The sequence below is a fragment of the Staurois parvus genome, unplaced genomic scaffold (genome assembly GCF_062004578.1).
Source record: "Staurois parvus isolate SC_StPar_1 unplaced genomic scaffold, SC_StPar_1.0 ptg000854l, whole genome shotgun sequence".
NCBI classification, from domain to species: Eukaryota; Metazoa; Chordata; class Amphibia; order Anura; family Ranidae; genus Staurois; species Staurois parvus.
Genome location: NW_028318650.1, coordinates 432,526 through 457,544, shown reverse-complemented (window position 1 = coordinate 457,544; position 25,019 = coordinate 432,526). Strand labels below are relative to the sequence as shown.

At 43.4% G+C, this 25,019-nt stretch overlaps 1 protein-coding gene across 1 annotated transcript in view; it reads left to right on the top strand.

Annotated features, from left to right (window-relative positions):
- The first annotated feature begins 2,158 nt into the window (after positions 1 to 2,158).
- Positions 2,159 to 25,019, top strand: part of LOC149443513 (uncharacterized) — a 246,550-nt gene continuing 223,689 nt past the window's right edge. Inside the window, exon 1 of the mRNA XM_089655603.1 lies at positions 2,159 to 2,272. The gene's annotated coding sequence lies outside the window, so the exon portion shown is untranslated. The remainder of the gene's footprint in view (positions 2,273 to 25,019) is intronic.

Genomic DNA, 25,019 nt, shown 5'->3' with positions numbered 1-25,019 from the left:
GACTAGCAAGTACTTGCTGAGAGAATCAGTGGCAGGAGAAAGGTGGCAGACTGGCAGGCTCAGGCTGGCAGTGAGCAGTGCGGCAGGCACAGGCAACAGTCCATCTTCTCTTCCTCAAACACTATGACCAGGGGCGGACTGACAACTCATGGGGCCCCCGGGCAATAGGGGATCATGGGGCCCCTGTGTCCTTGCCCAAACTCAAAAAAGCATATGAAAAAAGTACCAGGGGCATCTCATGGGGCCCCCTACTGACCCCGGGCCCTCGGGGAGTGCCCGAGTTTCCAAATGGTCAGTCCGCCCCTGGCTATGACCCAGACTCAGCAGCTAGCAGTGCACACAGAGAGATCGCTTGCAGAAATGTTTCAGGAAAGGTACAGTACATGCAGGGCTGAGACTGGGGGGGCAGAAGGGGTATCTGCTCTGGGCGCAATGCTACTTTCTGAGAGGTGGGCACACTATCCGGCAGTTTCAGCTGCTTCTCCTGCCTCACTGTGTGGAGTGATGTAATGTCTTAATTCCTCAACCCCTCCAGTCACTGTAACTCTGTGTTAGGTCTGCTGCAAAGTGTAAATATTCCCTCTCCTCCTTCACCTAGCTCTCTCCTCTCCCATCAACTTGCTCTCCTTCCCCGTCACTCCATCACTGTTCCTGATAAGTTACTTTCCCTTTGTCCTGCTACAGTGACACCTTTTACCACCAGCCTCACTTCCCCTTCCTCCCTATACTACATGTCTGTACACCTTCCCCAGGTTGTGGACAGCGGGGTCAGGGGGTGGGGTCAGAGGCGGGGTTGGGGAGTCCCATCAGGTGGGCTGTACGGGGCCCCATTGTTTTTTTAACAGTGGCCCTGGGCATAGTTCACTGTTATCACCAGTCCTTAGAAATGCCATGCAGCCGCCCCTGGAGTGTATGTAGACAGAAAGTGAAAAAGATGAAAAAAATAGTATATTTAAAAAAAAATAATGACAATTGTTCATGATACACAGTGCTTTAACAAACTAAATGCCGCTTACGTAGGGTTTATATCTACTGTAAAGTGGCACTGCACTGCATCTGTAAGGGACCGCCCGGTGGTACCACTAGCACTCCACTGAATAGGCGTCCCCAGCGCACGGAATCTAAGTCCCAGGGTGCTTGTTCACCAGGGCCCCTGATGGTGGGGATGGACTTGGAGCCCCCCGAGACCAGGTCGTGGCTACTGGGTACGTCCGTCAGTGGTAGTGGTATGCGCCAAGGGCTCCCACGGGAAAGAGTCTGATATGAGGAGGTCAGAAGACCCCTCTGCAAGGGATGGGCGGATGGATGGATGGATGAGCAAGGTCAGACGGGCCAGGTCGGTAACAGAGAGGACGGTAAGGTACAAGGTAGCGGGGAGAGAATGGTCGGGTCACAGGATGCAGGAAAGACCAGAAGGCACTGAATGACAGCTCAGGGCTATTTAAATATCCTGCCCTGCACTGCCATTGGTGCCCAGCGGGCGGCCGCGGCTTCTACTGCGCATGCGCGAACTCGAACGCCGCGGCCGGCCCGGACCTAGTGCCCGTGTCCCTGCACAGGGCGGTGCACTGCGCCTGCGCCGGGACCATCGCGGCGGGGATCGAGGAGATCCCTGACAGCATCTGAGTACCAGAAACAAAAAAATGCTATATAATTTATTTTTAATATTCAAAACAAACTCCTTTATCCATCCATGCTTTATTTTGCTGGGAAATCATTTTGAAAAACATCTCCTTGCATTTCTGGCAGTGGCCATCTTAAATAAGGGCAGATGAATCATGTAGCAGTTACTTCCTGGAATCCATCTGTACTTAGCTCAGGCATTGGCTGAGCTACAAACCCTCCCTCTTCTTCTGAAGACTCCTGGTATGGAATACATCATTTGCCTAGGCATGGAACCCAGGAAGTAAATGAAGGACTGCAAAAAAAAAAAAAAAAAAGTTTAAACAAGTAAATATGATATTTTTCTTTCCTGTCTATTTACTAATGCTTGCAGCTTAAGGATCAGAAATAATCTATGTTGACTGAGAGAGTGAAGTTCCACTTTAATATTGTTGTCAGTGCCATATACAATAATACACGTCAGCTTAGAACTCACTTACTGAATATAATTAATAACAGCTCAATTGTTTTCTGTACTCCTTTTGTCTGTTGGAACAGATTTTTTATTTCTTGAGGGGTGACTGGGAAATCGAAGCTATCAACAGGACAATTACGAGGTCAAAAGACGTTAAACTGACAGTACAGAAGCCGTGTCCGCTCTCGGAGGAAGGTGAGTACACAATCTGCTTTTCACAACTACAATTTAAATTGCATGCAAAGCCAAAACATTTGTCCTGATCAATGTTGTTGGTGAGATACGACATTTTTGAGTTGTCTCCAGAACAAGAAGTGAGTGGAAATCTTACGAAAATGTTCTGGTGATGGAGTTGATATCCCATGGGAGAAACCTTCTTTTACTTACTTTGTTGGCTCTCTGGGAGAGGAAAATAAGGGACATAGAGAGGGGGAAAAAAAATCTGTGTTGGGGGGTGTTCTTGGCGCTTCCCTACTTTATTCAAAATTAAAAAATAATATTTGCTTCAAAAACACCCCATCACCAATTTAAAAAACACCTGTAGGTGAAAACACATCTTTTCATAAATATATTTTTCCTCACTTGCAATGTCCCTCCAAATTTGCTAACAAAACTCCAGAAAGTCATTTTCTTCACTAAGCTCCCACTGCATGTCATAGCTCTCTACTCTTCTGATAGTGTCTGCTTACTGTCTGTGCTGGCCCAGCTCTCTCCCCCCTTCATCTAGCTACATAACCTAAACAGGATGAACTCTGTTTGGCTAAGGTGAAAATTGTGACATCATCCACCTGCCTCTCCATCTCAGTCAGAGGAAGCCTTATATTCATTCATAAAATACAATAAATACTTTTTGTAACTGGCTGAACAAATTTTGAACCAGGATTGGGATGAGAAGTCCCCATGTCCCTGCTGCAACACAACACCGTATACCCGCTTGCTGACTGCGCACTGTAATTTCACTGCTACAGCGCAGGCCTGCTGCACAAAATCGCCACTTTATTAGGTACGGCTGATCACTTGCTTGGTAACACAAATTGCTAATCAGCCAATCACATGGCAGTAACTCAATTCATTAAGGCATCCAGACATGGTGCAGAGGTTCAAACTGAGCATCAGAAATGGGGAAGAAAGGGGATTTAAGTGACTTTGAACATGGCATGGTTGTTGGTGCCAGACGGGCTGGTCTGACTATTTCAAATACTGCTGATCTACTGGGATTTTCACACACAACCATCTCTAGGGTTTACAGAGAATGGTCCGAAAAAGAGAAAATATCTCTTCAGCACAGTGGCTAAACAGTTAGCACTTCCGCCTGGCAGTACTCAGGTCATTGGTTCGAATTCCAGCCATAGCACCTCCTGCCTGGAGTTTGCATGTTCTCCCTGTGCCGGCATGGGTTTCCTCCGAGTACTCCGGTTTTCTCCCACACTCCAAAGACATGCTGGTAGGTGAATTGGCTCCTGTCTAAATTGGCCCCAGTATGTGTATGTATGAATGTGAGTTAGGAACATTAGATTGTACGCCCCTTGAGGGTTAGGGACTGATGTGAATGTACAATATATATGTAAAGTGCTGCGTAAATTGACAGCTATATAAGTACCTGAAATAAATAAATAAATATCCAGTGAGTGGCAGTTGTGTGGAGGAAAATGCCTTGTTGATGTCAGAGGAGAATGGGCAGACTGGTTCCAGATGATAGAAAGGCAACAGTAACTCCAATAACCAGTCATTACAACCAAGGTATGCAGAATACCATCTCTGAACGTCTAACCTTGAAGCAGATGGGCTACAGCAGCAGAAGACCACTCCGGGTGCCACTCCTGTCAGCTAAGAACAGAAAACGGAGGATACAATTTGCACAGGTTCATCAAAATTGGACGATACAAGATTGGGAAAATGTTGCCTGGCCTGATGAGTCTGGATGTCAGCTGCGACACTCAGATGGTAGGGTCAGAATTTGGTGTAAACAAAATGAAAGCATGGATCCATCCTGCCTTGTATTCACGATTCTTGGATGTGCAGCCAACAAATCAGCAGCAACTGTGTGATGCTATCATGTCAATATGGAGCAAATGTCTGAGGAATGTTTCCAACACCTTGTAGAATCTATGCCACGAAGAATGAACGCAAAAGGGGGTCCAACCCCGTACTAGCAAGGTGTAACTAATAAAATGACCAGGAAGTGTATACTGTATGTGATTATTTCCAGAAAGGGGGCACACATGTGCCTGTCCACTTGGCATTGTTGTCACTGGCTCCCTTACATGCCTGTCAGCGGTTCCCACCTAAGGAGTCACTGCTGGGACCCGCCGATCAGCGGAACAGATGACAGGAGAGAGATCTGTGGTGGTAAACATACAAACAATGGGAATGTGATTGTTTTTGTCTCCCTGCAAACCAGGGAATAAAAACTGTCACATCCCTTAGTAAAAACAGCACACAATAACACATGCGAGGCACATAGTTAACCCTTTGATTGCTCCAGATATTAACACCTTTCTGCCCAGTGCCATTAGTACAGTGACAGTGCATTTTATTAGCACTGATCACTGTATTATTATTACTGGTGATGTCAGTCAGTTCCCACTTAGTGTCAGATTGCTCGCCGCACAGTCCCACTATAAGTTGCTGATCGCCATCATTACTAGTATTAAAAAAAAAATTCCAGTATATATCCCATAATTTGTAGGTGCAAATAAATCAATATACGCCTATTGGGTTTTTTTTTTTTGTTACCAAAGACGTAGCAGAATATATTTTTGGCCTAAATGTATGAAGAAATGTATTTTATTGTTAATATTTTATAGCAAAAGGTTAATAGGTTTTTTTTGTTTTTTTTAATTTTCAGGATTTTTTTTATTTTTGGTTATATAATAAAAAATAAAAAAAAAAATTGGCGATCAAATACCACCAAAAGAAAGCTCCATTTGTGTGAGAAAAAAAAAATCTATTTAATTTGGGTACAGTGTTGCATGGCAGCGCAATTGCCAGTTAAAGTAGCACAGTGCTGAATAGCAAAAAATGGTCTGGTCGAGAAGGGGGTAAATCCCAGGGTTTAAGTGTGTCACATAATTACAAAAGCAGAATTAAACCCAAGATATCAGGGGATCTGCAGACAGCTGAACAATATGCAATACAGTGTGATCTATGCTTGTATTGATACTTATATTCATTTCTAGCAAAAAGAAAGTTGAGATTCAGATTTAAAGATGTACTGTAGCTCCATCTTCCTAGTTAGGCTGGCAGTTTAAATTTAGTTTTTAGCTTCACTGCAGTCAGTGGAGCAGTGATCGGTTATCATGCCCCAGCCAATCCCTAAGAGGAGGTGTCCAGAAAGTGGCTGGGGAGGTAATAGATGTCTGGAAGGCCTTTCCAGAGTGTTCTTTCCTGTCCAGGGAGGGTTCCAGTTCTCCAGGAGCTGCTTCCCCCTAGGTGAGTGTTAGTGAGACAAAAAATTGCAGTCTGGGCTTCAGTATGAGTTGGGTTGAGGGCCTGGGGAAGATTGCTAAATTCTTTGCTGGTTGGCACTGTCCTGAAATCCTGGGTCTAGAGAAGGATCTTTTGTCTCTCTCACTGATGATATACCTGTTGATGCTGGGCATTGTGAGAAAAGACTTTGCTGTGGACTTCTGGGTGTGCAAATACTAGAAGGGAACCAAGTGCTAGAGAATGCCAAGTGGACTATGGATGCTCTTATAGAGTTCTAAATATACTGGCCATTCCCATTACCTCCAGGAAAGGTTGCTTAAAGATTGGTGAGAAGTTGTCCTCCTGTTATTTCTGCTATCATTTGGAGTATCCTGATCCCTAAACCCCTCTCCTAGTCAAGTTACTCACAATAAAATTCTAAAAAGACATCCCCTAGACTGAGCCTGTACTATTGTGGGAGATGTGGGTACATTCTCGAGATGGCATGCACTTCTTTGGGCCTTAGTGATCCAACACATTTCAGAAAGTGGCTGAATTCCTGGAGTTCAGCTTTAAAATCATAGTAAACCCCAAGTTACTCTTTAAGAATTTGGGAAGAGCAGAGTGATTTGGGCAAAAATCACCTTTGCTGCAATATTACATGCACACAGTGGCTTAGTGGTTAGCAATTCCGCCTGGCAGTACTAGGGTCGTTTGTTCGAATCCCAACCACGGCACCACCTGCCTGGAGTTTGCATGTTCTCCCTGTGCCTGCGTGGGTTTCCTCCGGTTTCCTCCCAGACTCCAAAGACATGCAGGTAGGTTAATTGGATCCTGTATAAATTGTCCCTAGTATGTGTATGTATGAATGTGAGTTATGGACCTTACATTGTACGCCCCTTGAGGGTTAGGGACCCATGTGAATGTAATATATATATATATATATATATATATAGCGCTGTGTAAATTGACGGCGCTATATAAGTACTTGTAATAAATAAATAAAAATATTACAAATTTCACAAAAAAATGCAGCTTTTCTTGTTTGGCTGTTGAGACTAAATTTTCTTTATATTTCAAATTGTTTATAAAGTTTTTTTTTTGAACAGTACAATAAAAAAAGTACTCCATAAAGATAATGCTGTCATTTCAAGAAAGAAACATAGGCATTGCAAAATGAGCAAACATACAAAAAGAATGAAGGGCAATATACAGGTCTTTCTTCAATATACTGTACCTGACATGCATAGTGCTAAAGTAAAAAACAGCTCAAACAGGCGTGGCTGGAGCCGAAGCTGAATGGCTGCTTAGCCACACAGCTCTGCTGCACTCACAGTGCCAGGACATAGCATCGGCGGACCTGACACTCCAAAAGCGACCAGAGGAGAGGCAACAGCCTGACATTCCTGAAACTAAGGCCTTATTTACACTGCAACTGCTAAACTCACGTTTAGGAGATGTTCAGCGTTTTTTCCAGCAGCCCCTGAACTCACCCTAATGTTTTCCTGTGTCCATGTACACATCGTCCTTTACAGGCATTTGAGTTTACAGTCGTTTTTTTTTTAACGCAACGAACTTGCGTTCAGACGTTGATTTTATCAGTGTTTCAAAAGCAAAACGCTTGTAAACTCAGCTAAACGTGTCTAAGTGCGGCAAATCGTGTATATAAGTGTTTGCGCTTGCATTTTTTTTAACTCTTCCAGTTCCAAATGTTGTCCAGAACCTTTTTTCATCATGAAAAATGCATTCAAAGAGTTTTCAGGGTGCTCAGATGGACAAAACACTGAACACATGATGTTCCTACCAAGCTTGTCACACATTGTAATTAGAGATGAGCGAATTATTCAAAAATTCGATTCGGCTGATTCGCCGAATTCGCGGAATAAATTCGATTCGAGGCGAATATATTCACTGCGAATTTAACTTATAAAAAGGGTGTTTCTAGGCTTCAGAGAGCCTTTATATTAGTGCAGAACACTGTACCTTTAATTTAAATGCCCTTGGTTAAAAAGCGGAAGCCATCAGCAGCGTGAGCAGACGACAGAGGCACATGGCGCAGGGTGGCGGTGGAGGCAGCAGCAATGGAAGGCCATACAGCACCCTATCACAAAATGGAACCCACCAACAGTGTAAGGAGACCTGAAAGTGGCACATGGCACAGGGTGGCGGTGGAGGCAGCAGTATTCGGAAGCCATACACAGGCCTAGGTTAAAAAGCGGAAGCCGTCAGCAGCGTGAGCAGACGACAGAGACACATGCGCAGGGTGGCGGTGGAGGCAGCAGCAATGGGAGGCCATACAGCACCCTATGACAAAATGGAACCCACCAGCAGTGTGAGGAGACCTGAAAGTGGCACATGGCAGAGTGTGGCGATGGAGACAGCAGCAATGGGAGGCCGTACAGGGACCCATGACACACTCTGGACCTGGCAGCAGCATGAGGAGGCGGTACAGGGGCCCATGACAGATTACGGGCCTGGCAGCAGCATGAGGAGTCGGTACGGGGGCCCATGGCAGATTACGGGCCTGGCAGCAGCATGAGGAGGTGGTACAGGGGCCCATGGCAGAGTCGCGGAGCGTAAGCAGCTAAAATTGAAGGCCATACACAGGCCTAGGTTAAAAAGTCCCCCCAGCAGCAGCGTGGGGAGACGACTATCAAGAGTCCAATGGCAGAGTGGCGGAGCAGAAGCAGCTTCAATTGAAGGCCATACACAGGCCTAGGTTTAAAAGTCCCTCACAGTTAATTCCAATAACGAACTCTACTCCTCCGTGCAATCTACTTACGAGACCCTGGGCAGGTCTGGGTCCAATTTGTGGTAGAGACTGGTTTTGTTCAGCCATGCTTGAGCGAGTAATAACAGGTCTGTGCTGCCCTTTGGTGTCTGGCTTAATGCGCACAACACTGAACGTCCCAGCGTTTGTCAACGATTTGCCGTTAAGTGATGCAAACCCGCTGAACCACGTTCATGAGGAGCCGGTACAGGAGGCCATGAATCAGTATGGACCTGGCAGCAGCGTGAGCAGACGACAGAGGCACATGGCGCAGGGTGGCGGTGGAGGCAGCATTATTCTGAAGCCATACACAGGCCTAGGTTAAAAAGCGGAAGCCGTCAGCAGCGTGAGCAGACGACAGAGACACATGGCGCAGGGTGGCGGTGGATGCAGCAGTATTCGGAAGCCAAACACAGGCCTCGGTTAAAAAGCGGAAGCCGTCAGCAGCGTGAGCAGATGACAGAGGCACATGGCGCAGGGTGGCGGTGGAGGCAGCAGCAATGGAAGGCCATACAGCACCCTATCACAAAATGGAACCCACCAACAGTGTAAGGAGACCTGAAAGTGGCACATGGCAGAGTCTGGCGATGAAGTCAGCAGCAATGGGAGGCCGTACAGGGACCCATGACACACTCTGGACCTGGCAGCAGCAAGAGGAGGCGGTACAGGGGCCCATGGCAGAGTGGCGAAGCGTAAGCAGCTTAAATTGAAGGCCATACAGAGGCCTATGTTAAAAATAATAACATGTTTGGGGCATGATTCATGGCGGATTTAGTCAGTTGTGTCAGGAACTGGTGGTTTGAAATCCAGACTAATCCACGCCTGATTCATTTTCACAAACGTGAGTCTCTCCACACTTTGGGTGGACAGTCGTGTCCTCCGCGGAGTTACAATACCTCCTGCCGCACTAAACACGCGCTCCGATGCCACGCTACTGGCCGGGCATGACAGCCTTTCAAGGGCAAATTCAGCTAGTTGGGGCCAAAGGTCAAGTTTCGTTGCCCAGTAGTCAAGGGGATTGTCTACCTCGGTTGGCAGGGTGCTGTCCAAGTAGGCTCGAGCCTGTTGTTTGAGGTCCTGCTCCAGGTCCACCTGATGCTGCTGCTGCTGCTGCGGCTGGTTAGTAGTTTCCTCACTGCGCTGGTGAAGAAAGCTACTCATCATCGACTGCAGACTGAGGCAGCCGCTGCTGGTGGAGCTGCCACTGCTCCTACCACCCCACCCCTCCCCTGCTGCCATGGCAGCGGAACGCGAGCGCACAGGGCCCACAGTGTCTGAGGATGGACGTTGGCGCAGAAAGGCAGAGACCAACTGACTACATAGGTGGTTTTTATAGTACTTTATTTTGGCCTCCCTCTCAGCAGGTGTGAAAAAGGCCACCATTTTTGAACGGTAGCGAGGGTCCAACAAGGTGGACAGCCAAAAGTCATCCCTCTGTCTGATGGTTATTATTCGGCTGTCGCTACGCAAGCAACCGAGCATGCTATGGGCCATTTGTGCCAAGGAATGCGAGGGACTCCCTGCCTCCATCTCCACAGCATACTGCCACGGTGCGTCTGGGTCCTCTGTCTCCTCCTCCTCCTCCTCTACCAGATGCTCCTGCTCCTCCACTCCTGTCCGCTGAGTGGAAAAACCACCCATTTCACTCAATAATTCCTGAGCACCAATGTCCTCCTCTACCTCCTCCTCTTCTTCCTGTCCTGCCCCCACAGGGGTCATGTGGCGTTGAGATCTGTGTGCCACGTCTACCGCACCCTGACCAGCCATTGTTAACAGCATTTGTTCCAGGACGTGCAACAGAGGAATGACGTCGTTCATCCCATAGTCCTGCCGACTCACGAATAGCGTGGCCTCCTCAAAGGGCCTGAGCAAGCGGCAGGTGTCACGCATGAGCTGCCAATGGCTGACATTGAAGTCACACAGGGGAGTACCTTTTATCCGCTTGTAACATCAGGAAATCGGTGATGGCCTTTCGCTGTTCGTAAAGGCGGTCTAACATATGTAGGGTTGAATTCCACCTTGTTGCAACGTCGCAGATCAGGCGATGCTGTGGAATTCCGTTCTGCCGCTGCAGCTCAAGGAGGGTGTGCTTTGCGCTATAGGAATGGCTGAAATGCATGCAAAGTTTACGTGACATTTTAAGGATGTCTTGCAGTGGGATGGTGGATTTTAGGAACCGCTTGACAACCAGATTGAACACGTGAGCCATGCATGGCGCATGGCACAACCTTCCTTGACGCAGAGCAGACACCATGTTCTTTCCGTTGTCGGTCAACATGGTTACGATTTTCAGTTTGCACGGAGACAGCCATCTGTCAATTTCTCTGTTCATTACACTGAGAAGTTCCTCCCCTGTGTGACTACGTTCGCCAAGGCATACCAGGTGCAGCACAGCGTGACACCGTTGCGCCCTGCACATGTGGTATGCCGGTCGGGTAATGGGACTTGGCACGGGGGTGGCGGCTGAGGACACGGTGGAAGAAGAGGTGGTAGAGGCGGACATCTTTGCTGGACCAAGGACGTGCAAACGTGGAGGCAAAAGCGGCGTGACCTGTCCAAGTTGCTGGTGCGGCTGTGCCGGCACCACGTTCACCCAGTGGGCCGTAAATGACATGTACTGTCCCTGACCGTAGTTACAGCTCCACACGTCAGCGCTGCCGTGCACTTTGGCAGAGACCGACATGCTCAAAGACTGGCCCACCATCTCTTCTACATGTGAATGCAGGGCTGGCACTGCCTTTTTGGCGAAGAAATGCCGGCTTGGCACTCTCCACCGCGGCTCGGCACAAGCCATCATTTCTCGGAAAGGTGCTGAGTCCACCACTTGGAAAGGGAGGGACTGCAGCACCAGCAACTTGGACAGGAGGACGTTCAGCTTCTGCACCGTCGGGTGCGTGCTCGCAAACTGTTGTCTCTTGGAAACGGATTCCAAGAAAGACTGCTGACGGAATCCGTGAAGAGGAGTAGCAGGAGCATCTGAACGAGCGGAAGATGCCAACGAGCGACAACTCCCCTCAGCAGAGGTGTTGGAGCCTTGACTGGCTGATAGAGGGCGATTGACGTCGGGTGATGGAGCAAGTAACGGAGCGGGTGATGGAGCGGGGGCTGGGGCAGGCAGAACCGCCGTATCTTTATCACGGTTTTCCCAGGCCACCGAATGGCGACGCTGCATATGCTGATGCAACGCTGTAGTCCCAACATGGGCCCCCTGGCCACGCTTGACTTTCTGGCCACATAGTCGACATACGGCTACGTTTACTTCCTCGGGCGGCTTGACGAAAAATTGCCACACCGCCGAGTAGGAAACTTTGCCCCCGCTACTCCTCACTGGCTGACTGCTACTTCCTCCGTGCACACCGGCACCACTACTGGCTGTGGTGGTAGGCTGCAGTGGAGCTGGTGCTCTACTCCGTGGCCGTTTGCCTCCACTGACACTGCTGCGACCCTGCTGCCTCCTGGGCAACCCACCGACTGTTTTGCTCGCTGGCAAGCTGGCACCCTCTTCTCCTGATGATGCGGAAGCAATAGCCTGATGACGACGAGGCTGCCAAGTGCGATCAGCCTCATCATCATCAATTAGGGTCTCCGCGTCACTACTAGCCCCCTCGGCTGCGTGTGGGTCAGGAGACAGACCTGTCTCTAGACCGGCTACCGAGCCACTCTCCTCGCCACTACTTCTTTGCCTGGCTGCTGAAGAGGCGGATGTCTCCCCCCGTTCCTGACCGCCCTCTGTTTGCTCTTCCTCACTGTACAGTGGGGCTGAGCCCACAGCATGCGATACTTCGCTTGGTGAGGGAACACCAAAGGACAGGGGCAAGTAGAGGACACGTGATTTCAGTGGGCTTGCTCCCGGGCCATGCCAACTAACGGTTGTGTCTGACGTACCCACCGACCGTTGGCTGTAGGTGTCAGAGGTGACCTGGGAAGAGGAAGACGACCGAGTCAACCAATCGATGACGGCAGGGTTGTCGGTGGAGACACGACCGCTGGATGACACCGGGAGCACTGGCCTCTGGCTGCGACTAGTGCTGCCTCGACCCCTTCCTCTGCTGCCACGTCTGTTCGCTCCTGAAACATTGCCTCCTCTGCCACTCCTCTGCGTGTTGTCTGACATACTCTTTAATTCAATAAGCACCCCAAACATAAAACAGGATTTAACTCTTTGAACGTACAATAGTGGTTGTGAAGCAGAAAGTAACGATTCTGTGTCCCTGAGTAACAATTCTGTGTCCCTGAGTAACGATTCTGTGTCCCTCAGTAACAATTCTGTGTCCCTGAGTAAGAATTCTGTGTCCCTGAGTAAGAATTCTGTGTCCCTGAGTAACGATTCTGTGTCCCTGAGTAACAATTCTGTGTCCCTGAGTAACGATTCTGTGTCCCTGAGTAACAATTCTGTGTCCCTGAGTAACGATTCTGTGTCCCTGAGTAACAATTCTGTGTCTGTCCCTGAGTAACGATTCTGTGTCCCTGAGTAACGATTCTGTGTCCCTGAGTAACGATTCTGTGGCCCTAAAGTCTCTGTGGCCCTAACTCTGTCCCTAATACAGACAGGTCTGTCTCTCTTGAATGACCGGAGGCTAATGGAGAATTCTAAGATGGCCGCGATTTATAGCTCCACCATTACACAGTGCTGGCTGGCTGGCTGCTGATTGGCTAATGCGATCACATGTCATGAATGAATGCATTATGGGTCAGCGCGCCTTGTCTGCGCGCCTTCCCAGAGATCCCCGCTCCGTCGCCACACATGTCGCCGCCATTTTTGGGAAAATTCGATTCATGCATCCGAAGTTTGCTAATTTTCGGATTCGGCGCGAATCGAATTTTTCCTAATCTTCTAAACGAATTCCACTTCGTCATGTTCGATTTGCTCATCTCTAATTGTAATGACCAATTCACACCTCAGACCTCTCCCACCCTTGGAAACAAAACATATGTTAATGCCCATTCACACCTCATATTCCTCAAGAAGACCCCCTGCCAGGTGGCCTTAATGGCTCCCTCCACCAGACACCTTTCCCACCCTTGGAAACAAAAGAAAATGTTAAGGAGCAACTCACACCTAAGCTAATCTAAACACATACTGCTGTCTCTGCTTCTGCTGTGTGTATTTCTCTGAAACAGTCAGAAATAGTGAATACTTTACCACTTTTCAGTGCATTCTGGGAATTTGGGAGGTTCTCCTGTGCCTATCTTTAAATAAACACTCAAATGCGCATAAAAACGCAGAAACGTGTTATGCAAACGCGGCTAAACAGACATTTTTTAACCTACGGTTTCCAGCAGTCAGTTTCCATCATTCATAAACGTCCCTTGTACATGGGGCCTAACAGAGTTTCCCCCTCAGCCAGATCACAGCAATCCCTAACATGGCAGCAGCAGCTCAGGATCCTCCTCCTCTCACTCAGCACACAGGCAAGTCTCTGCAGCTTTTCCTGTGACACCCGTCAAGCAGAAAAACAGCTCTATCTTACTGCAGCAGGTCTCACCTGCTTTCTCTACTTCCTCTATGGAGAGCCCAGCAAAATCTAAATCTAGAATGACAGATATTAACACACAGCATACTGTAATAGATTCTCACACTAATACTTCACATTCTGCAAGTAATTTCTCAGATCCAATGGCTAACTTTCCTACTACTAGTCAGCTTATTTCTGATACATTAATGAAGGAGATGCTTCTTTCATTAAGATCATCCATAGAGTCAGATATCTTTAATTTCTGATTTGATTTGTTGCATAGAGTTAATGATCTTGGCGACAGAGTTGACCATATTGACACAAAAAATGGGAGAATACACCACTTCCTTTAACTGCCTAGTAGACGCTCACAACGAAATGGATTAAGAAATTGAATGTCTCAAAAATAAAGTCGCAGATCTGGAGGACAGATCACGACGTAACAACATTAAAATAAGAGGCATTCCAGAATCGATACAACCTGACCAATTGAGCAGTTGAGAGCATATACCCAAGAGCTCTTTCGTGCCCTCCTACCTGATGCTACAAACACAGATCTGACCATCGAAAGAATGCATCGCCTTCCGAAACCCTCCTATCTGCCAGATAAAATACTTTGAGATGTCTTGAAGAGAATTCATGTTTTTCATGTCAAAGAAAAAAAAAAAAAAAAAACACAGAAAAACAAAAGCTCTATGAAACCACAAAATTATTTATCGTTGGGGTCACTCCAATAAATTGATCGTCACCAGAAATGACTCAACCATCACAATCAACAACCTAGAGGAAGGTCTGCAATGTCTTAGAGAGTAGGACATTCTCCCAGAAAGCAACCCACAACATTCTACTGCCACCAGAGCACCTCCAGAGTGGAACTTGGTCACTCACAAACGCCAAACTAAACATTGACCGTATATTGGCAATCTCATGGTCCCTACTTAGATGTCATTTCACATGTTTAAGCAAGGCACCGAGGGTACTACCCTTACTGAATACACTACACGTAAGTTTGCCTGCCAATGGCAAGGTCACTTGTTTTGTTTTTGCCACAAAAGTACTACACAATTTTCATTGTGTTCGGATCTTGGCTAAGATCCTATTTTTTACGGATTTGTTATCTGTTCAGTTATCTGTATTTGGTTATTTTTTTCATTTTTGTTTCTACTATCGTGTAATTCCTGATAGTCTAAATGGTTTAACTGACATGCATAAAAATTTATTACCGCTTTAGAGGCCCCTTGGTTAAGCCACGATTAATATCGGTAAACATATCTATTCAATGGGTAAAAAAATTCTCTCTATTAACCACTTCCTGTCCGGACACTTTTACCCCTTCCTGTCCAGGGCAATTTTTAGCTTTCAGCGCTATCACACTTTGAATGACAATTGCGCGGTCATGCAATACTGTACCCATATGAATTTTTTACCATTTTTTTTGAGACAGATAAAGCTTTATTTTGGTGGTATTTATTCACTGCTGGGATTTTTATTTTTTTTACTATGTAAATGAAAAAGTTCAAAAATTTTGAAAAAATGTTTTTTTTAATAAAATTTTGCAAATAAATAATATTTCATCATAAATCTTGGCCAAAATGTATTCCGTTATTTTTTTAGTAAAAAAAAAAAATCCAAATTAGTTTATAACCAAAAATTATAATTTTTAAATATTTTTTTTTATATTTTATTTAATTTTTTTTATATTATTATTTTTTATTTTTATTTTGTTTTTTACATACTGTCACCCTAGCAGTACAGTGTCACCATGGTGACACTGTACTACTTGTGGGGGGTGATGAAGATTTTTTTTTTTTTTACACTGATTGCTTTTATACCCATATAGGATGTAAAAGCAATCATTTCTCTTTCTCTCTGTCTGCATTCTTGCAGTCATTGAGAATTACTGAGTGAGCTGTGAGTGGTCACAGCTTGTCACATGGTACAAGGCTGTTGTGAATAGCCTTGTACCATGTGACCTCTGTGATCATTCACAGATTTCACACAGAGTAAGCAATGATGTCACAAGTGACATCTTGCTTACTACTTTGCATGTGATCACTGATTCGCCAATCAGTGATCACATGATCGGGACCTCGTACAGAGGTCCCGTCCGACGATTGATGTTTCACTGTGTCCGGAGGACACAGCGGGCACCAGATCGCGGTGGTGCGCGCTCCCAGGGAGCGCGCACAGCTAGAAAAGGCGGGTGCCGTTTATGAACGGCAACCCGACCCTGGACTGCCACCGCCCTGCCATTTATAAACAGCAGGCGGACGGCAAGAGGTTAACGTCAATGGCTTGAATCATCCGGCCAATCGTGGAAACAGGCATTTAAAGATAAATGTGAGATACTCTGAGTACTCACTGCTATTAGAGATACACTAAACTTTGTTCTTCATAAAAATATCTCAGACCCCATAGGTCGGTACCTGATTCTTATATGTACTATAGATAATACAGATTACACCATTGTACATTCATATGCACCTAATACTCATCAAAAAAATACTATACCAAGCTTTTCAAACTAATCTCCAAACATCGTTCTGGTTCCCTTATACTATGCGGTGACTTCAACCTCATAGTTGACAGAAACCTAGACTCAAAATCTCAAAAAAAAAAAAAAAAGGAAGGACTACCCCAACCCTATACCCCTTTCTAATAAATGAGAATTTGTATGATGTTTGGAGGTGTCAACATGCAGGTGAAAGAGATTGCACCTTTTTTTCGGCTAGACACCAATCTTATTCGAGAATTGACGGTATATTGGTAGATAAATGGCTACTGCAAAATGTTACCACATCAACCATAGGCAAAATATATACATACACCATTTCGGATAACCACTTACTGAGCCACACAACCTCTGGCGGGTAAATTCATCCGTTATAAAAATCCCCAACAATAACTTCATACTATGGAGTTCTTCCATATAAATTCACAATCTGTATCAAACTCTGGCACCCTTTGGTGGCTCACAAAACATATATACGTGGTATAATTTTACAAATGTGCGCTAACGCTAAAAAGCAAAGAAATAAACAGCTTAATTACTTACTACAGGATATTTGCGAACTAGAAACGCAAAATAAAGCTCAAATCGATCAAACCACCTTGAATACACTCTCCAAACTAAGGAACGAATTACGCTCCTCACTAATGTACCAATGTGATAGAAGTACACAAGGGTTAAAACTCAACTACTCTAATGGAAACAAAGCGGGGAAATACCTAGCGATAAAAATGAAATCCCTGAATACTAGAACTAAAATACCGTATCTTATCAACCTGAAAGATAAAACTAAAATCAGTAATCCTCAAGAAATAGCAAATTCATTTGTTAGTTACTACGATTCGCTTTATAACCTAAATCAAAACAAATCCACTCTCCAATCTTCTATGGAAAACATACAAGCATTTTTTTCACAAATTCACTTACCCACTCTTTCAAAAGCAAAACTAAGTATCTTAAACTCCCCCGTCATGATAAATTAAAAAAAACAGAGCAATAGAAAAACTACCTAATGGCAAAAGTCCGGGACCAGATGGATTTTCCAGCGAATACTATAACATTTTCAAAAATACAGAGTCTTCATCTAAACCAGTGTTTCTCAACTCCAGTCCTCATGGACCCCCAACAGGTCATGTTTTCAGGATTTCCCTCAGATGTAACAGCTGTGGTAATTACTAAGGCAGTGAAACTGATCAAATCACCTGTGCAAAATAATGGAAATCCTGAAAACATGACCTGTTGGGGGTCCATGAGGACTGGAGTTGAGAAACACTGATCTAAACCAACTATACACTGATGTGTTTTCCTCCAACCAGGGGCGGACTGATCATTCGAGCACTTGGGCACTGCCCGAGGGCCCGAGGTTAGTAGGGGGCCCCATGAAATGCCCCTGGTACCTTTTTAAGCTTTTTTGGGTGTGCCTTGAGTGTGGGCAAGGACACAGGGGCCCCATTATCCCCTACTGCCTGGGGGCCCCATGAGTTGTCAGTCCACCCCTGCTTCCACCTCATTACCTTCTGAACTGCTGCAAGCATTAATTGTAACAATCCCCAAATAAAGCAACGATCCAGACAGCCTATTTCTTTATTAAATACTGATATTAAGATTTACACTAAAATTATAGCATGCAGACTGGCCAATATACGCCCAGATTTGATCAAGCTTGATCAGTTAGGATTTATTAAAAAGGTAGACAAACAATTGACGCACCCCGGAGACTAATCAACGTAATTCATTATGCAGACTCACATAAAATCCCCTCATTATTACTTGCTCTGGACACCGAAAATTCTTTTGATAGGATATACTGGACATACATGTTCCAAGTACTGCATAAACTTGGATTTTCAGGAACAATTATTAATGCTATTTCAGCACTTTACTCAAATCCTTCCACCCAATTCTATGTATCTAACATGCTACCCAAACCATTCTTAATTACGAATGGTACCAGACAAGGATGCCCATTGTTGCCACTAATTTTTAACCAATTGAACCTCTTGCTGAAAGTATAAGAAACAATCCATATATACACGGCTTCTATATAGGTAAAAACCACCACAAAATAACAAACACTCTTTGCGGATGACATCATTTTATTGCTAACTAATCCCTCTACTTCTTTAGCAGAAATTCAACAAACTCTCATACAATTCAGTAATATTTCATATTATAAAATAAATGCATCCAAATCTAATATCCTAAATCTAGATGTAGATCACATTCTAAAAATGCACCTCCAAAACAAATTTCCCTACATCTGGGAAAATGAAGCTATTCCTTATCTTGTAATATTGTTGACAAAACAAAAATTCCAACCTAGGAACTCTCAATTATTGTAAATTCATTGTAAAAAATTCAAACCCACCTTAATCAAATGGCTAAACATGAACTATCCTGGTCTGGCAGACTGGCCGCATTTAAAATGTTCATATTGCCACAGATTTTATATCTATTTAGATCAATTTCAATCTCAATTAAATCTTCATATCTAACAAAACTACAATCTAAGCTTAAAAAATACATCTGGGGACATATGAGACCTAGATGCTCACATAATATATTAATCAAACACAAAAAAATAGGAGGAATGGGATTTGTTGACATTAGGGACTATCACAAGCATCATTATAAAACCAACTTATACATTGGTTTATATGGAAGATGATACAAAATGGGGTGACATTGAAAAAACTCTCACCTCTACTAGATGTAATTACCATACTACTAGTGAGCTCGTGGCAAAGGATTCCCACTAGCAAAACAACACCCAACTGTACGAGCCTCAATTGCTTGGAAAAAGCCTGGAAATCCTTAAGCTCCATGCTTACAGATCCTCTCCGAATAATTCCTCTTCCTATACCTATAACAGCCTTAGAAGTCGTAATGCCCGGCATAGATATCTCAAACTGGAAACATAACGGCATACACACAATACAAGATATTTGTGTTAAAAAAAACTTAAAAAATGTTGAATTCCTTATGAAAGAATTTAACCTCCTCCCTTCTGAAAAATCAACCTATACACGCATCAGTCACTGTATCGAAACATCCAGTAAAAACAATATATATACCCAAAGTATCTTTACAATTCTATATCTCTGCTACTCCTAAATCAGGTGGTATAACCCTATTTTATAAAAAAAGCGCTGTGGAAAATGCTCTCAGACAAGCACCTTAGTGGAGGTGCATCTTTATTGGGTGAGATAAAGTAGCAAGTATAATAAAATTAACCAGCCTGAAGTGGACAGTGTGATTCCAATAGACGGCCCGTCCGCTCTGAGGGGAGCTGAGATCAAAGAATGCTCCTGTCGGCTTCAAATCACGTGGTGTCAGCGTACCAGCGTCCTGGGTGGTGTCACCATGGCAAACGAAGGCAGTGTCCGGCGTAGGCTTCAGCTGGGAGCATATGTGGGGTTACCAAGACGACATGTTTCGCGCAGTTGCGCTTTGTCAAGTCTCTGGTAACCATGGCCGGCGGCCATTATATAGAAGACCATTAAAGGGAAGGCTGGCTGAGTGTAATTAGCAGGGGATGGGGTGTCAATCAGAGCGGACGGCTCGTCCTGAAGCAATGCTGAATACAAATTTAAAGGTACAGATTGCAAGTTATAAAAAATGATATGTATAAAAACAATAGCATTGGAAAGCATGATATACTTTCATCTTTAGTGAAATAAAGGTAATACAATAACAAAAAAAAAACAAAAAAAAAAAAAAAAAACACACAAGTTAAAAATGACATCGCTGGTTCATGGAAGCTATGTCAAAAATTGCGTTTACAGTGAGGTAATTATGGGTATATGGGCAAAGAAGGGAGTAGGGAGAAGTGAATGCTAGGCATATGAAAATGACTGTATCAAAGGTATATGAAAATGACTGTATAAAAGGTATGACTAAAAGGAATATAATAAAATCAATCCTGGTATCAAATTAGGTAGCTCATATGTTCATAATTAAATAAATATAATAGATGCGTAATAACATGTATTCGTAATTGAGTGCACAGAATATATACATGGTGACAGTGCAGATTAAAAAACAAGGATTAAAAGAAGACAATACTGTATGTAATAAAAAACACACTGGAGGATCCTAGTTCCGGGGACTAGAAGTCAAACTTGTTAAATAATGCTATGGATTTCAAGATCCTCATTGAGACCATTGGGGGTCATAGAACCTAATTTGTAGATCCAGAACGTCTCTCTCTTACACAAACGGGCTAGTCTTTCATTGTCAGTAAATGTACCCTTTGGAATATGTTCGATTGCTAAGACCTCAAGAAGACTGAAATTATTTTGATGGGATTGCAAAAAGTGCCTAGGGACACTATGCTTATCGCATCCATCTCTTATAAGTCTTCTGTGCTCCCCTATGCGTTTGCGTAGAGGGCGTGTGGTTCGGCCTACATATAGGAGCTTACACGGGCATGTGAGAACGTATATGACGTGGTCAGTTGCACACGTTATAAACTGACGAATGTGGTAGCTGTTGCCCCCTGTTACTCCCAGGGCAACAGCTACCACATTCGTCAGTTTATAACGTGTGCAACTGACCACGTCATATACGTTCTCACATGCCCGTGTAAGCTCCTATATGTAGGCCGAACCACACGCCCTCTACGCAAACGCATAGGGGAGCACAGAAGACTTATAAGAGATGGATGCGATAAGCATAGTGTCCCTAGGCACTTTTTGCAATCCCATCAAAATAATTTCAGTCTTCTTGAGGTCTTAGCAATCGAACATATTCCAAAGGGTACATTTACTGACAATGAAAGACTAGCCCGTTTGTGTAAGAGAGAGACGTTCTGGATCTACAAATTAGGTTCTATGACCCCCAATGGTCTCAATGAGGATCTTGAAATCCATAGCATTATTTAACAAGTTTGACTTCTAGTCCCCGGAACTAGGATCCTCCAGTGTGTTTTTTATTACATACAGTATTGTCTTCTTTTAATCCTTGTTTTTTAATCTGCACTGTCACCATGTATATATTCTGTGCACTCAATTACGAATACATGTTATTACGCATCTATTATATTTATTTAATTATGAACATATGAGCTACCTAATTTGATACCAGGATTGATTTTATTATATTCCTTTTAGTCATACCTTTTATACAGTCATTTTCATATACCTTTGATACAGTCATTTTCATATGCCTAGCATTCACTTCTCCCTACTCCCTTCTTTGCCCATATACCCATAATTACCTCACTGTAAACGCAATTTTTGACATAGCTTCCATGAACCAGCGATGTCATTTTTAACTTGTGTGTTTTTTTTTTTTTTTTTTGTTTTTTTTTTGTTATTGTATTACCTTTATTTCACTAAAGATGAAAGTATATCATGCTTTCCAATGCTATTGTTTTTATACATATCATTTTTTATAACTTGCAATCTGTACCTTTAAATTTGTATTCAGCATTGCTTCAGGACGAGCCGTCCGCTCTGATTGACACCCCATCCCCTGCTAATTACACTCAGCCAGCCTTCCCTTTAATGGTCTTCTATATAATGGCCGCCGGCCATGGTTACCAGAGACTTGACAAAGCGCAACTGCGCGAAACATGTCGTCTTGGTAACCCCACATATGCTCCCAGCTGAAGCCTACGCCGGACACTGCCTTCGTTTGCCATGGTGACACCACCCAGGACGCTGGTACGCTGACACCACGTGATTTGAAGCCGACAGGAGCATTCTTTGATCTCAGCTCCCCTCAGAGCGGACGGGCCGTCTATTGGAATCACACTGTCCACTTCAGGCTGGTTAATTTTATTATACTTGCTACTTTATCTCACCCAATAAAGATGCACCTCCACTAAGGTGCTTGTCTGAGAGCATTTTCCACAGCGCTTTTTTTTCCAGTTCTCTTCATCATGCATATGATTAACAAGGCAGCAGTGGTGAGCTCATGATTAACTGTTCACATGTTTCCACCTGGAGTGGCCTCTCTGCGCTCATTTGTATGAGTTTTCCTAACCCTATTTTATAACCTTCTACAATGTAAATCAGAATTTAACAAGACTACTCCCTTAGTCAAGTGAGAAAAAGACTTGGAGACTGAAATCTTTAATGAGCAGTGAAAATGCGCATTCAGGAATGTGTTTTCAGCTACTAGATGTGTTAACCTTTGGGAGCTAACACACAAAAGTTCCAGAAGATGGTATCTAACTCCTTACCAAATGGGCAAATTCTCAGAGCAACGTAGCCCTCAATGCTGGAGAAACTGCAGTCAGATTGGTACTCTATTACATATATTATGGACATCTAAAAATATTAGAAGCTATTGGTATAAAAGTCTTCCACATGATGTCAGAAATTACTGGGATATTAAAAACTACCAGATCCTACACTATCCATTCTGAATATAAATATAGATACATATCCATTCTTAATATAAATATAGATACATATCCAATCCATTATCGACTCTTAGGGACACATATTCTTCTAGCATCAAGACTTACCATTACTAGACACTGGAAAAAAGACTTCGCTCCTTCTCTAAAAGAAGTCATTGAGCTGGTCCAGACCCACTTCATCTATGAGAAATCTTTAGCTTACCTAAACGACAGAATTACCAAATTTGACAAAGCTTGGACTCCCCGGTCCGACTGCTTCAGAACTGTAACTGAAGATATTATGTTTAACCTATTCTTGGATACTCTAAAATTATTATTTCGTGGAACTAGTAGGATTGTTAGGAATTATTCAATATTTCCTTTTTTTCTCTTTGTTAAACTTTACCGCAACACCTATACTGTGATATTGTGTAGCTTTTCAATGTCCAATTTTGTTTTTTTTCTTCTTGTTGTTGTAACTATATTTGTAAAACCAAACACAAATTTATTATGGAAAAAAAACAAAACAGCTCAAACAACCCTGTCTCAGTTTATGTAATGTTCAGTGTTATCTGAAGTCCAACTAAATTACAATAGGGCCCATAAAATGCTGAATCAATTAAAAGATAAAACCTGACCCTCTTCTTCATTTGGCGCATACATTTGCTTTAAAAGAATACCCAAAGATGTGTATTTTGGTATTTAAGATAGTTTGGTTCATTTCATTAGTGTTCTTTGTTATTTATTTCCATTTGTGTGCATTTAATTATCAGTTAGGTACTAAATTTTAACGTTTTAGTGTACTTCATTTATACTGTTTGTTTTCTGGTAAAAGGTGTTTTATAAAGAATCTAACGAATGATGATCTAATGAATAGTATTTTGCACAAAAATAGAAAAGGAGATACAAGGGTTGGACAAAAAGTGAAAACACTACATGATTTAAGGTGTGAAAGTGATGGCATATTTTGGATGAGAGTGGAAGTGATGTTACACTTTTGCTTCTGCTGTGTGATGAGACACCTAGCTAACAGGTGGGAAGCCTCACTATCATTCACTGCGTGCCCTGCTAGTAACATGGAGTCGTGTCAGAGCTTCAAAGAGGGCAAATTGTTGGTGCCGCTTAGCTGGTGCCTCTGACTGAGTTTGCCAATTTATTTGCCGTGTCGTGAGGTACAGGATCAAAGGTTATGATGGCGTATACAGATTCCGGGAAAACGTTGTCTGATAAGCATAAGCGCAGTCGACATAGTCAACTGACTGAAAAGACAAAAGGACATTGCGCAGGATGGTGACCTGGAATAAGAAAACAACTGCTACAAAAGTAACTGCAGAGCTCAGTCTCAGTCTTCACGGACTGAGATTGATGTCTACAGTCACTTTTGCAGCAGGTGTTCTCTTATTCCGGGTTGCAATCCTGTGCAATGTCCTAAACGAACTGGCGTAAAATATGATGAAGTATAAATAGATGGGGGAGCTTATCAGTAAGTTTCAGGGAGACTAATCAGTGGCTGTTAAATCCTCTTCCCAGTACTCATAATTAGAGATGAGCGAATCGAATCAGGCGAAGTGGAATTCGTTTCGAATTTCAGGAAAAATTCGATTCGCGGCGAATCCGAATTTTTGCCGACTTCGGATGGTCGAATCGAATTTTTCCTGATCGGCCGTTTTCATCCCTTCAAAAGCCTGCAAAAATGTCCCTGCAGAGAGCTCCGCTATTTCTGACAGCTGTCTGACAGTTCTTTCACATTTCCAGCGGTTGAAACATTGTATGTATTTGTTTCCATTTAGGATACAGATGTTTTTATTAGGAAACAAATAGATACAATGTTTCAATCGCTGTAAATGTGAAAGAACTGTCAGAGAACTGTCAGAAATAGAGGAACTCTGCAGAAACACTTTTTGCTTTACTGGAATTATTCTTATTTTCATTCTTCTTCTTCTTATTTTCATTCTTCTTTTCATTCTTTTCATTCTTCTTTTCATTCTTTTCATTCTTCTTTTCATTCTTCTTCTTATTTTCATTCTTCTTTTCATTCTTTTCATTCTTCTTTTCATTCTTCTTCTTCTTTTCATTCTTCTTTTCATTCTTCTTGTCATTCTTTTCATTCTTCTTTTCATTCTTTTCATTCTTCTTTTCATTCTTCTTCTTCTTTTCATTCTTCTTTTCATTCTTCTTTTCATTCTTCTTCTTATTTTCATTCTTCTTTTCATTCTTTTCATTCTTCTTTTCATTCTTCTTTTCATTCTTCTTCTTCTTTTCATTCTTCTTTTCATTCTTTTCATTCTTCTTTTCATTCTTCTTCTTATTTTCATTCTTTTCATTCTTCTTTTCATTCTTTTCATTCTTCTTTTCATTCTTCTTCTTATTTTCAGTTTTCTTTTCATTCTTCTTCTTATTTTCATTCTTCTTTTCATTCTTTTCATTCTTCTTTTCATTCTTTTCATTCT